This window comes from Silene latifolia, chromosome 2, assembly GCF_048544455.1.
Source record: "Silene latifolia isolate original U9 population chromosome 2, ASM4854445v1, whole genome shotgun sequence".
Taxonomy (NCBI): Eukaryota; Viridiplantae; Streptophyta; class Magnoliopsida; order Caryophyllales; family Caryophyllaceae; genus Silene; species Silene latifolia.
This window is the reverse complement of record NC_133527.1, coordinates 194,863,151-194,876,187: the sequence shown is the minus strand read 5'-3', so window position 1 is coordinate 194,876,187 and position 13,037 is coordinate 194,863,151.

Genomic DNA, 13,037 nt, shown 5'->3' with positions numbered 1-13,037 from the left:
ATTCTTACAAAAAAAAATTAAATCATTAATTTTCTATTGAACCTAGCAATCATGATAAATCTAACTCCTACGTACATACGAATTAAAGCACTAATATGCCTGCAAATTCAAGAGACTTGATTGCGATTCTCATACAGAGAAAGTTTTGCATGTGTTAGAGCATGAGAGCACATTTGCAGCCATAAATTTAATAATGGTTTGGAATTGATGTATTAGTGAGAAGTCGGTATAAAGGTAAAAGTAATTGTTATCAAGTGATTCAGTTGGAATTATAAATTCATATTGTTTCATTACAAATATACGAATAAATGTTTCGTATCAGAACAAATATACGAGGATTACTCTAATTATTGACTAAAATCATTGTCAAACACATGCAAAGCGGAATAGCGGATAGATGAAGACTTGCTTCATGGTGCTAAAAGAAGGTTTTTCATAGCATTATGGTTAATTTTGGTTAAGTAATTTAGCAAAATGGTTATTTTGGAGAATAGTTTTGACAAATGGTTATTTTGGAAAATAATTTTGCTAGAATAGTCATTTTGGCAAAAGACCCAATAAATAATCGGGGAGTGGTGAAAAGAGTTATGTCAATCACCTATCACTATTTCGTAGTAACCTGCGACCACCCCATAAATCAATCAAGGTAGCATCTCGAATTTTGAGGCCTCGAGATCTTCAATAGACTCCCAACTCCTTGAAACCAAACTACTGATCAGCAAATGAATCACTGAGTCACTGTGAGACTTGCCACCAAATAGTGCTATGTATTCCTGAGAGATGTTAAACAAACGTATCAGCATGATCAACACGTTCCTTCTTGAATATACAGGATACTTTGTTGTATTGATGAAACGTAGTACAACAGTTGTATTTGCATATACACACATACATGAGGATAAGAATACATTTTGTCCCCGTAAACCAAGGCACTCGAATGGAAATGAGAAATTATCTTCTCCATTTTAACTCATTTTCCTTGTTTGAGTTTAATAGACACCTCAACCATCACATGATTATTATTGTAAGAGATTAATTGAGCATTTACATCCCTCCACCAAAGACCTAAACCACCCGACCTCCCCCTGCTACTTATACAAATACCCGACGAAAAACCACAACTATTACGGATCTTCTCCAACTCCCTCGCACTCATCATTGTCTCCATAACGAAGACAATGTTTTTAATTTTCAAACCTTTAAGAGTAGTTATTAAACTAATATTTAATAAAATTTAAACTTATAAATTCTAGCCTTAACTATATTTATAGAGGAAAGGTATAATTCTTTTAGGCTAGTGGTTAATAGAGCTGGCAAGCCTGACCCGACCCGAACCCAAGCAAACTCGACCCGACCCGAACCCGAAAATATTGTGACCCGAAACCGACCTGACCCGACCCAATGACGACCCGTAACCCGACACGACCCGATTATCAGTGACCCGAACCCGATCCAGACCCGACCCGATATTGACCCGACCCGATACTGACCCGATTAAATTGATGACCCGACAATTATTAAGCTTAATTTTGATCCAAATGAAAGTGATTTTTTGTTTACATTGATATGTTTGACTTAGTAATGGATTAATTAAACCAAATAATAGGTTAAAAACTAAATTTAATGGTAAAAAAATATAGTAATGCGATTAAGTTATCGGACCCGATAATGACCCGACCCAAACCCGACCCGACCCGATACATCATTTGACCCGAAATGACCCGACCCGATAACGACCCGAACCCGACCCGACTCGACCCGAAAGGGTATGCTGACCCGATATGACCCGAACCCGATATGACCCGACCCGATGTGACCCGACCTGACTGACCCGATTGCCACCTCTAGTGGTTAATAGCTAACATGCTTTTACTTATTTAAACGTTAACATCTCGATAGACTACGTAATACTTAATAAAGTAATGCAAGAATTATAAGATAATAATATCGGAACATACATCACACGACCATAATTAAATGTAGCCAATTAAGATATTACTCAATTAAATTTCCTAATCATGTTTCTAGGTGAGAAAATAGCACAACGATAAATCACTGGTTATCATGAAATTTTAACATACAAATCCAACTAATTGAGTAATTAACTAGCGCATATGTATATTTCATGCTATTGTTATAATTTAGCGGTCTAGTAATTCTAATCAGGTTTTAGTAGTCGAACAAGTTACGGAAACTCATATTTAAACATATTCATTAACATTAGCATAACGAGTCTTGTAAAATTAAGGAGGGATAAAAGGAGGTCGGGTTACCAAAGTTAGGTAAATAAGTGGGTGTGTTTACTAATCCGATTTATTAATAAATAATCGTTATCAATAAAGTCACAAGTCCGTCTTAAATTAATCATCATGGCCAAAGAAGTCCAAAACTGAATCCCGTCAGTCAAACCTCGCATAACGAATGGTTAAGTTAGTAAATCGGGTCAACCCGTATCATTTAAAAGGAAAAAGGGAACGGTACGAGTTAAACAACTCCGTCCAAAATTCCCCAAATTGATTTAGGGATTAAGTCACCAAACTTGAAGTCTGCGGCGGCATTGATGGCAAGGGACGGCAACAACAACAAGTGACGATGGCGACAAGGAGCAGTAAGCAAGGCGGCAACGGTGGTTTCGACGGCGGCTCTGCAGCGGCGGTTGAAGAGCAGAACAAAGGAGTAAGAGCAACCTGAACGAAAATAAAAGAAAGAAAAGGAGGAAGAGTTCGAGGAAGGTCGACTTACAAAGGTAGTGCTCTGACGGTGATACTGGCGACGATAGGGGTGGCTGGTACGGCGGTGAAGGAGGTCAGCAACGACGGCAAGGCGGTGGTCGAAAACAGGGATAAGAGTAAGAGAGGAGGGCGAGAAGAAGGAGGCTCACGGCGGTGATGCTCCTCTGATGGCAACAGGAGTTGTCCTGATAGCAGCTGTTAAATGTGCGCGAGATGACAGGACCGGTGGTTGTCTGTTTTCGAAACAGGGTGAAAACAAAGGAACAAATGGTGGCGTTGGTGGCACATGGTGATGAAACGGATGGAGGAGGTGGTATAAGAGGAGTGCAGAGTGCTACTGACAAAAATATAAGCAAGGATGTGTATAGTGTAATTATAGAAGTTATCGAACACATGTGACGGGGTGAAGGCAGTGACAAAACTATAAGCAGAGGAAAAATATACATGTGAATGATAAGGACATGTGAACTTGTGAACTTGTAGTGATTTAGTGATGAAGACTATACACTACAGAATGATTGAGTCAAATGTTTGATACACTATAGAATGAGTGTGATAATTGTTTGGGGTTGTTCCGGGTGTAATTCCAGAGTAAGTATTGTTACCACCCGTGGCTTGTAGAATGATGTCTTGAGTTGGATTCCTCACGTCTCTATCGTTCCTCTCGGCCTCTCCTGCAACAATGAACGAACTGAGGGCTTGGCTTTGTGCCAAGCGTACTCACTCCGACGCTCAAGTCAGTGAACTTAGTGGGATAAGTTGTTATTACTCGGCTAAGGATGTATTGTAGAGAGATAAGGAAGATATTACCAGATGAATAGTGATTCTTAGGTTAATTTATGGATCCTTTCCTCAATGAAGGTTGAGGAGTATTTATAGACTTTCACCTTTTGTCACGTAATGGCCAAGTGGCCAAGTGGCTAGCAGGTGGAAAGACCGTTCTACCCTCGGCCGCTGGACCCATGGCAGGCCGGCCGAGGGTCTTGGATATGAGTACGCGGATATGTGTCCCGGCTGATCAGTTGCCAGGCCGAGACCCAGGTGACAGGCCGATGGGCTGCATCGGCTAAGCTGTCTGAGTCGTTGACTTGTTGTGGATATCCTTGACCTTGCTCAATATGTTGACTTGGTCAGCGGTGCAGAATATGCCCCATCAATTTGCCCCCAGCGTAGTCTATGTCGTGGTATGGGCTCCGATGTATGCTGAGCGTGTATTCTGCGAAAGTAATTTCAAAACTTTTCAGACGGCTTCTTCTATCTCGGCCTGGTTCTTATCAGGCCGTACCATATATATCCCCCCTCCGCATGGCTGTATAAAGGGCATCCGATGTGGAAAAGGAAGTGACGCTGGCCGAGACCAGGGTTGGGAGTGCCGGTTGCTTTTGATTGCCCCCAGGCCGGTGCTCCATAGCATGGTTGATCTTGTGGCCGGCGGAGAGCAGATACCTAGGAATTTGTTGTGGAAGATGAATAGGCAGAGATTTGAAAGGGCGTGTTGAAGACGCTTGATCACTGTTGCGTTGATTGACGTTTAACTGTTGCGACGATTGACATTCCGTGGTTGCATGTCCGACACGTGTCGCTTCTTGATTGATTGGTGACGCTTCATGGGCTGTTCTCTGATTGGTCCTTCTTTATGGGCTTTTTTTTTTTCTATAAATAGGGCAGTTGTTCCGTGAATTTGGCCACCAATTTCATTCTCCAAAATTTTCTTCTCTCTAAACTTCCAAGGCCTTCTTTGTCTCCTAATTTTCAGGGTTGCTACTCCGGCGAGTGTTTTTCTTCAAGGTAAACAAACAAATTTTCTTTCTTCTCTTGTTAAATAATCATTGCTATCATGTCTTCTGCTGACGCTGGGACTAGCGCTTCGGCGCCGGGGGTTCCCTCAATCGCGTCTTGATGGGGAAGGGATACTAGAGGCCATCCCGATAAGGTTTGGGGGTCCTAGGTCTCCCTCTCCCGTAGTTTATCCACCAATTTTGGAGGAGTGGGAGGATGAGGATGATGATGCTGATGATGATGAGAGGACTCCTTCTGATGGTGAGAGGACTCTTTCTGTTGTTGAGAGGCCGTCTATCCCGGATCATGGCGAGGCCTGCACAACTGGTCTTGATCGCGCCTGGACTAATAAATTTGCCAGCTGTTCCGGCGGGACTCTTTTCGAAGGCCATTTCTCCTTCGGTGATGGGTATAAGATCGTTATCCCTGAGGAGGGTCAGGCGGTCTGTTGCCCTCCCCCTGGTCACATCGGCGTGTATATCAGGCATCTGGAGTATGGGCTCCGGTTTCCTCTGAATGAATACGTCATGGCCATCATCAAAGCTATGAACGTCGCTGTGGCCCAACTGCATCCGTTGGCCATGAGGACGATAGTTGGCTTTGTGTGGCTTTGTCTCTTTAGGGGGGAGATCCCAACAGTAAACTTATTCCGCCGCCTTCACCATCTACGGCCTTCGATCGCCGGTAAAGTGGGGTGGTACAGCGTGCAGACGGAGCCAGGCGTTGTCTCCGTGTCCAAGCTTACTTCTTGTAAGGACTGGCAACGGCGGTGGGTGTACGTCCAAGTGCCTGAGGACTACCCATTGCCTCGGTCCTTCCAGAGCCTTGTTTACTTACGGTGTGAGAACCGGGAAGAATATGAGAAATGTATCTCCCGGGGTAAAGTTAAGATGGACGCTTCGATGGTCCCTCTTACCGCGGAGGAAGAACGGGCGATCAAATTGTTTGATCTTTGAGAAGGGATGGCGCCCCGACTCGGTTATCCCGCAGATGAGCCGCTTTGCTTTGCGCGTCGGCCTCATACCGGCCCTCAATCAGGGTGAGTGGGGTCGGTGTGAGGCCCATCTTTGCCTGTTGTATTCCTGTTTTAGAGCTTTGTTTCGCTTCCTTTATGTAACTCTTGCTTGATTTCTTGCAGACCGGTTTGGCCGTGGTCTCGTCCGAGAAGACCTTAAAGAGGTTGGGGCTTGATAAGGACGGGAAGGTTGTTCAACGGCGTCCTACGGCTAACAAGCTTGATCGCAGATCGGCTCCCAACGAGCCGATGGACAGCACCGAAGGCTTTGATCCGGAGGCGGCCTGCACGGGTTCTCGGAGGCGTGCCGAAGAGAACGAAGAAGGCGGCGTCCAAAACGGCGGCGGTGTCAGTGCCAGCCCCATTTTCGACTCCAGCGGTCCCGAAGGATCATTTGGAGGTCGTCGATATCATTGGTGGGGTGGTGACCGTTGCTCAGGTCCCCTCTCCTCTGAAGAAGAGGAAAGTGCCACCGTCTGCTTCCCACCGTTCTTTGGGGAGAAGATCGCCCAACCGACCCTCCGACTAAGAGGGTCCGACTGCCCAGGTACGGACCTAACTTGCGGTTCAGACCTAGCTGGTTCGTTGGACATTCCCGATGACCGGCTTTCTGATGTGTCGATGCGTGTTGACGTGGATGCTCTGTGTAAATTTTTTGTAGATCCGCCGTCGGCAGCTGCCTTTCTCACTGAGCGGCGGCTCGAGAAGCAGCCTGAGAAGACAGGTGATAGAAATGTCACCGTTGACTCCTCGGTCCAGAAGATTTCTTCCGACGAGCTCGTGGCGGAGGGTGAGAGAATATATAAGAGGCTGGCGAAGTGGACCCGTCTAGCCGGCTCCCACATCATGGAGCAGGAAAAGAGCGTGGCCCAATCTGCGTCGTTGATCGCGAAGCTCAAGCTTGATCTCTCCGCTTCAAGGGGGGAAGCCGGGAAGGCTAAGCTGGACCTCTTTGCTGCCAAGAGGCGTGTGGAGGAAGTTGAGAAGCTGCTGGTGGCCGAGAGAGCCAAAGTTGAGGATGCTTGATCTTTGCCACCGCGCCAAGTTGATGGAGGAGCGAGACCGGTACAAGGGCGCTTATGACGCCGTGGTTGCCAAGAGGGACGAGTGGAAAGATTTGTTCCATAACCAGGCGGAGGCGCTTAGGGATACGCGGGTTCCCTTGCTCAAAAGGAGAAGGATATCGAAATGCTTTAAGATGATCTCCTCCCTAAACTGTGCGCCCAATACCGGGACCAGGCCGAGGAGGCGACCAGGGAGGCGATCAAAAAGCTCGTCCCCGACGGCTCCTTCCCGTGGGACAAATTTGATCAACTTCTGGATGAGATGGCTGAGGCTGTTGAAGCAGCGGCTGCAGAGAAGGCGGAGGCAGCGAAGGCGGCTCAGATAGCTGAGGCCAAGGCGGCCTACGATGCAAAGGTGAAGGAGGGTGAGAGGCTGAAGTCACTTGAAAATGTCGAGCCCTCTTCTGATCCGGCCGCCGAAGATGCTCGCCATCGATGGAGGGCAAACGAATGCATAGGGAGACGGGCGGTCGTCACCAGACTCACCCGGCATCTCGGATAGCTTTAGCTGTTCGGGGGCCAACTATTGAGCCTTTCCTCCCTGCCACTTTTGGCGCTTCAAATGATATGTTTGTAACCTTTTGCTTTTCTTTCCCTTGTTTTGTTAGTAAAACTCTTGGTAGGTTGTGTTTAGGCTTATCCCTATGGGGACGGCCGTCGTCTCCTCTCTCTCGTAATTGTTTTCAATAAAGTTCGTCTTATCGGCCTTTGGCTTGGCCAGGGCTTCGATCACAATTCCTCGTTTGTCTTTTTGCGTTATTAATTGAGTGCCTTCGTTTTTACCCTCGGCATGACCGAGGCAGTTTGAATGCATGTCCCAACCGTGTTTAACGTCTTTAGCGTGTCGACCGGCGTGTTCCCCGTCGCTCTCGGCTTTGACCGAGGTAATCGGGGTTGCGGCTTCGACAGCGTTCGTAACTGTGTAGGCATATTGATCGCTAGATTTGCGTTTCAATTGCACTAAGTATACGTCTCTTTTTTTAGCGTATCGACCGGCGTGTTCCCCGTCGCTCTCGGCTTTGGCCGAGGTAATCGGGGTTGCGGCTTCGACGCGTTAGAATCGTGTAGGCATATTGATCGCTAGATTTGCGTCTCAATTGCACTGAGTATACGTTTCTTCTAGCGTATCGACCGACGTGTTCCCGTCGCTCTCGGCTTTGGCCGAGGTAATCGGGTTGCGGTTTCGACAAATGTTAGAATCGCGTAGGCATATTGATCGCTAGATTTGCGTCTCAATTGCACTGAGTATACGTCTCTTTTTTAGCGTATCGACCGACGTGTTCCCCGTCGCTCTCGGCTTTGGCCGAGGTAATCGGGGTTGCGGCTTCGACGGCGTTCGTAACTGTGTAGGCATATTGATCGCTAGATTTGCGTCTCAATTGCACTGAGTATACGTTTCTTCTAGCGTATCGACCACGGAGGAGATAAATACTGACGGAAAATTTGGATGTTTCTTCACTAGATATAAACACGCGTCGGGGTGCCGACAATGGTTTTGGACACCTCCGCCGCTTATACAAAGTATTTTCTTAGGTTGTCAGTGTTCCAGTGGCTCATCAAAGGCACGCCCCCATGTCACAATCACCATCGGCCCGGTATGTACCCGGCCTTATCTCTTCAACTACTTTGTAGGGTCCCTCCTAGTTGGCCGTTAATTTTCCATGAATATTTCCTTTGTTGGTGGCGGCCGACTTTATTAGGACCAGATCTCCTGTTTTTAAGTCCCTTTTGTGGACTCTTCGGTTGTAGGCTCTTTTCATCCGGTTTTGGTATACTGCCAAGTTGAGGCGTGCCGTATCTCGGCTTTCTTCGACCAGGTCTAGGGAGGCTCTTAGGCCTTCCTCGTTTTCAACCGGTTAAAGGTAGCCGTTCGAATGTTGGCACCGTCGCTTCGATTGCGGGGATCGCCGGAGCCGTAAACTAAGTGGAAGGGGGTGTACCCCGTTGCTTCTTTCTCCGTGGTCCGAAGGGACCACAGGACACCGGGTAGTTCATCGGCCCACCTTCCCTTAAGGTCTTCAACCGTCTTTTTCAAACCGTTGAGGATGGTTTTGTTGGCCGCCTCCGCCTGCCCGTTGCTCTGTGGGTGACAGACGGAGGAGTATGCAAACTTGATGCCAAGCTCTTCTAGCCAGTTCATTATCAGGTCACTCCAAAACTCCCGGCCGTGGTCAAATACCATAACTTGGGGTAATCCGAAACGAGTTATAACATTTTCCCAGATTACCTTTCTGACGGCCGCTGTGGTTTTTGCCGGTACTGCTACAGCTTCAACCCATTTGGTGAAGTAGTCAACGGCGACGATCAAGAACTTCCTTCCTCCGGAGGCCGTTGGGAATGGCCCTAGCATATCCATCCCCCACTGTGCGAAAGGGAGGGGATTAAGCACCGGTTGTAGGTCCCGGGAAGGAGCGTGTATCACCGGAGCATGCATTTGACAGTTCGTGCACTTCTTGGTTTTAGCCTTGGAATCCGCAAGTATGGTGGGCCAGAAGTAGCCGGCTCGGAGAGCTTTGTGGGCCAGCGTTCTTGCCCCCATGTGATGACCACAGATGCCTTCGTGAATTTCTGTCAAAATTAGCTCTGCGTCGGCTGGGCCGACGCATTTCAAGAGTGGTCTTATTACGGACCTTCTGTATAATTCATCTTCAAACAACACGTACCTGGCGGCGATCCTCTTTATCTTGGCCGAGAGATTGCGGTCCTCCGGCAACTCATTTGCAAGTTTGTACTTCATTATGGGAGTCATCCACGTTGTCACGGTCTCGATGTTGCCCACCGTGCAGAGTGCGTCGGTGATGCTTTTAGCGGTCCTGATATCTACTAGCACGGTTCGGCTGATATTCTTGATGGTTGAACTGGCAAGTTTTGAGAGAGCGTCGGCCCGGTTGTTCTCAGATCTGGGAATGCATTGGATTTGGAAAGATTTCAATTTTGCTATGTCGGCCTTTACCCTTTCCAGGTACCTTACCATTCCGTCGTCCCGAGCCTCAAACTCCCCTCTGATTTGGTTAGTAACCAACAGTGAGTCTGTTTTCAACACAATGTGTTCTCGCTCCCAAAGACCCCCTAGCTAGCTCGACTCCGGTTATCACCGCCTCGTATTCGGATTCGTTGTTCGAGGCCGAGAAGGTGAGTTTCAAGGCATACTCAAACTCGTCCCCGTTTGGGCTGATGATAAGGATGCCGCTCCCGAGCTTTGTTCGTCGGAGGAGCCGTCGGTGTAAACCTCCCATACTCCTGGGTTTGGCTCTTCTTGATATGTGCATTCGGCCAGGAAATCTGCAAGTGCTTGCCCTTTTATCGAAGGCCTTGGTTTGTCTTGAATGCCGAAGGCGTAGAGTTCCACGCCCATTTGATGAGCCTGCCGGATTGTTCGAATTTTTCCAAAGCTTTCTCCAATGGCTGATCGGTTAGGACCGTCACGGGGTGTGCGTCGAAGTAGGGTTTTAACTTCCTCGCGGCAACGACGACGGCAAAGGCTGCTTTTTCAATTAGTGGGTAATTTCTCTCGGCGGGCAATAGCGTATGGCTGACAAAGTAGATTGGGTGTTGCTGTTTATCCTCTTCCCTGATGATCACAACACTGACCGTGGCCGAGGTAACTGCTATGTATAGGTATAGCGTTTCCCCCAGCACCGGCCTGGACAGAGTTGGGAGAGTCTGAAGATGAGCTTTCAGTTGTTTGAAAGCTGTGCTCTGTTCCTCCCCCCAGCTGAAGTCTTTGTTCCCCTTCAACACTTTGAAGAATGGGGTGCTTTTGTCGGCTGACCGAGAGATGAAACGGGCGAGAGCCGCCATTCTCCCGGTCAGCATCATAACCTCTTTTCGATTCCTTGGTTCCGGCAGGTCTAGGATTGCTCGGACTTTGTCCGGATTGGCATCTATGCCTCTGGCACTGACAAGTATACCTAGGAATTTACCTGCCCGGACACCGAAGTTGCATTTCATTGGGTTGAGCTTCATCTTGTATTTCCTTAGTGAACAAAATGTCTCGTGTAAATCGGCCAAATGCTCGCTGTCGGACTTGCTTTTTACAATAGCATCGTCGACGTAAGCCTCAATGTTTCGTCCTTTTTGATTTTGGAACACTTTGTCCACCAGCCTTGTGTACGTTGCTCCGGCGTTCTTCAAACCAAACGGCATCATTTTATACATGTATGTGCCGTTAGCAGTGATAAATGCGCATTTAGGCATGTCTTCCTCGGCCATAAATACTTGGTGATGCCCCGAGAAGGCGTCCAGCAGGCTCAGCATGGTGTAGCCTGCCGTGGCGTCAATTAAACTATCTATTCGAGGCAAGGGATAACAATCTTTGGGGCATGCTTTATTAAGGTTGGTAAAGTCTACACACATTCTCCATGCCCCCGATGACTTCTTCACCATTACAACATTGGCTAACCACTCAGGATAAGTACAAGGCATGATGAAACCCGCCGCTAGTAATTTATCTACTTCGGCTTTGATGGCCTCATCCTTCTCGGCCGAGGAGTTCCTTATTCTCTCGCTTGATCAGCGAGCGGTGGAGAGTACGTTCAGCTTGTGAACAATCACCTCCCGACTCACGCCTGGCATCTCGACCGCCGAGTATGCGAAAACATCTTTATTCTTCCTCGAGTCCAGGAGGTCGGCTCAATTTTGGTTCCAGTTGACACCGACGATTACGGTGCGGCCCGGATCAATCTCTACCTCCTTGGTCTCTGCTCCTTCGACCATGCCGATGGTCCGGTCGTTCCGGATCCGGGGTGTCTCAGTATCTGGAAGGATTTGAGTTCTGAAGCGCCAGCTCTCACCCTCTCTAGATACTTTATCGTCCCGTAGTCCTGGGCTTCGTACTCTCCTCTGATCTGGTTGGTCACTAAGAGTGAATCTGTCTTCACCATGATACGCTTTGCCCCGACGGTTTTAGCTAGCTCAACTCCGGTTATCACCGCCTCGTACTTGGATTCATTGTTTGAGGCCAATGAGGTAAGCTTCAAGGCGTGCTCAAACACGTCCCCGTTTGGGCTGATAATAACGATGCCGGCCTTCGAGCTATTCGTCGTGGAGGGGCCGTTAGCGTAAACCTCCCATAAGCCGGGATCCTCCTCGTTCTTCGAGACGAGCTTATGCGCCTCCCCCCGGTCCGAGACATACAATAATGTTAGGGCCCGGATGGACATCACAGCGTCGGCTTCGCTCAAAGTGACCCGGCCTATGAGGGCGTTGTGGGGAGACGAGCCGTCAATAACCACGAACTCGGACATAACATTCCTGGCCGCACTTCTCTCGCCGAACATTACTGGCAGCTTGATTGATCCCAGGGGTACCAGGCCGGCCCAAGAAAAACTGTACAACGGTTTGTAGGGGCTCAAGTCTTCAACCTTCAGACCGAGGTCGAGGAAACATTCTCTGTACATAATGTTCGTGTAGGCGCCCGTGTCAATCAGGCATCTCTTCACCAAGTGGTTGGCTATGTCCAGGTGGACCACAAGTGGGTCACTGTGAGGGGCGATGACTCCCTCGTAGTCTTTCTTCCCAATGGTCATATCGGGGATGTTGGAAGCGGGGGTTGCTGTGTTGGGCACAAAGTTGATGGCCTGATATGGTTCATTCAGGTGCCGTTTGTGCCCATGAGCGGACCCACCGTTCTCGTTGTCCCTGATGACGACATTGACTACTCCTACTCGCTCAGAAACGGATTTCTTATTTGTCCTGTCGGTATCTGTTTTTCGGCCCCCGGCTACGTATTTGCCGAGACTTCCCGTTCGGATTAGATCTTCAATGGCGTTTTTCAAATGCCGGCAATCGTTTGTTAAGTGGCCGGTGTGGCCGTGGTACTCACAGTACTGGCTCGTGTCACCGTCACTTCTCGCCCTAGGGGGCCTTTCCCACTTCTGACCTTCGTTTTTGCTCAGGGTGAAGACCTCGGCGGCAGATACGACCAGAGAGGTGTGATTATTGTACTGCTTCCGGTAGTACGGTGCCGAACTCCCCCCGGCGCCCGCCGAGTCCTGTTTCCTGGCAGACTGGCCAGACCGTGACCTATTATTGTCACGGCGCTCTTCATTCGGGTCGTTCTCCCGGTGGCTCTTCTTCTCTGAGTGGTCGGCCCCGCTGGGGCCTACCTAGATTTTGTGGTAGTCCTCCACTTTAATGGCTTGATCAGCCAATCTTCTGGCGGCATCAAAGGTCAGGCCGCCGCGTTTGATGAGCTCGTCTTTTAGGTTTCCCTTTGGGAGGCCTTTCATTAGCGCGAAGGCTGCCAGTTCGCTGTTCAGCTCACGAATTTGCTGAACCTTGGCGTCGAACCTTTTCACATAGCTCCGGAGAGACTCGCCTCCCTCCTGTCTGATAGTCAGGAGGTCCGATGTCTCCACGGCTCTCCTCTTGTTGCAGGAGTACTGGGCTAGGAATGCGTCCTTTAGGTCGGCGTAACAGTATACCGACCCGTCGGGTAGCCCCTTG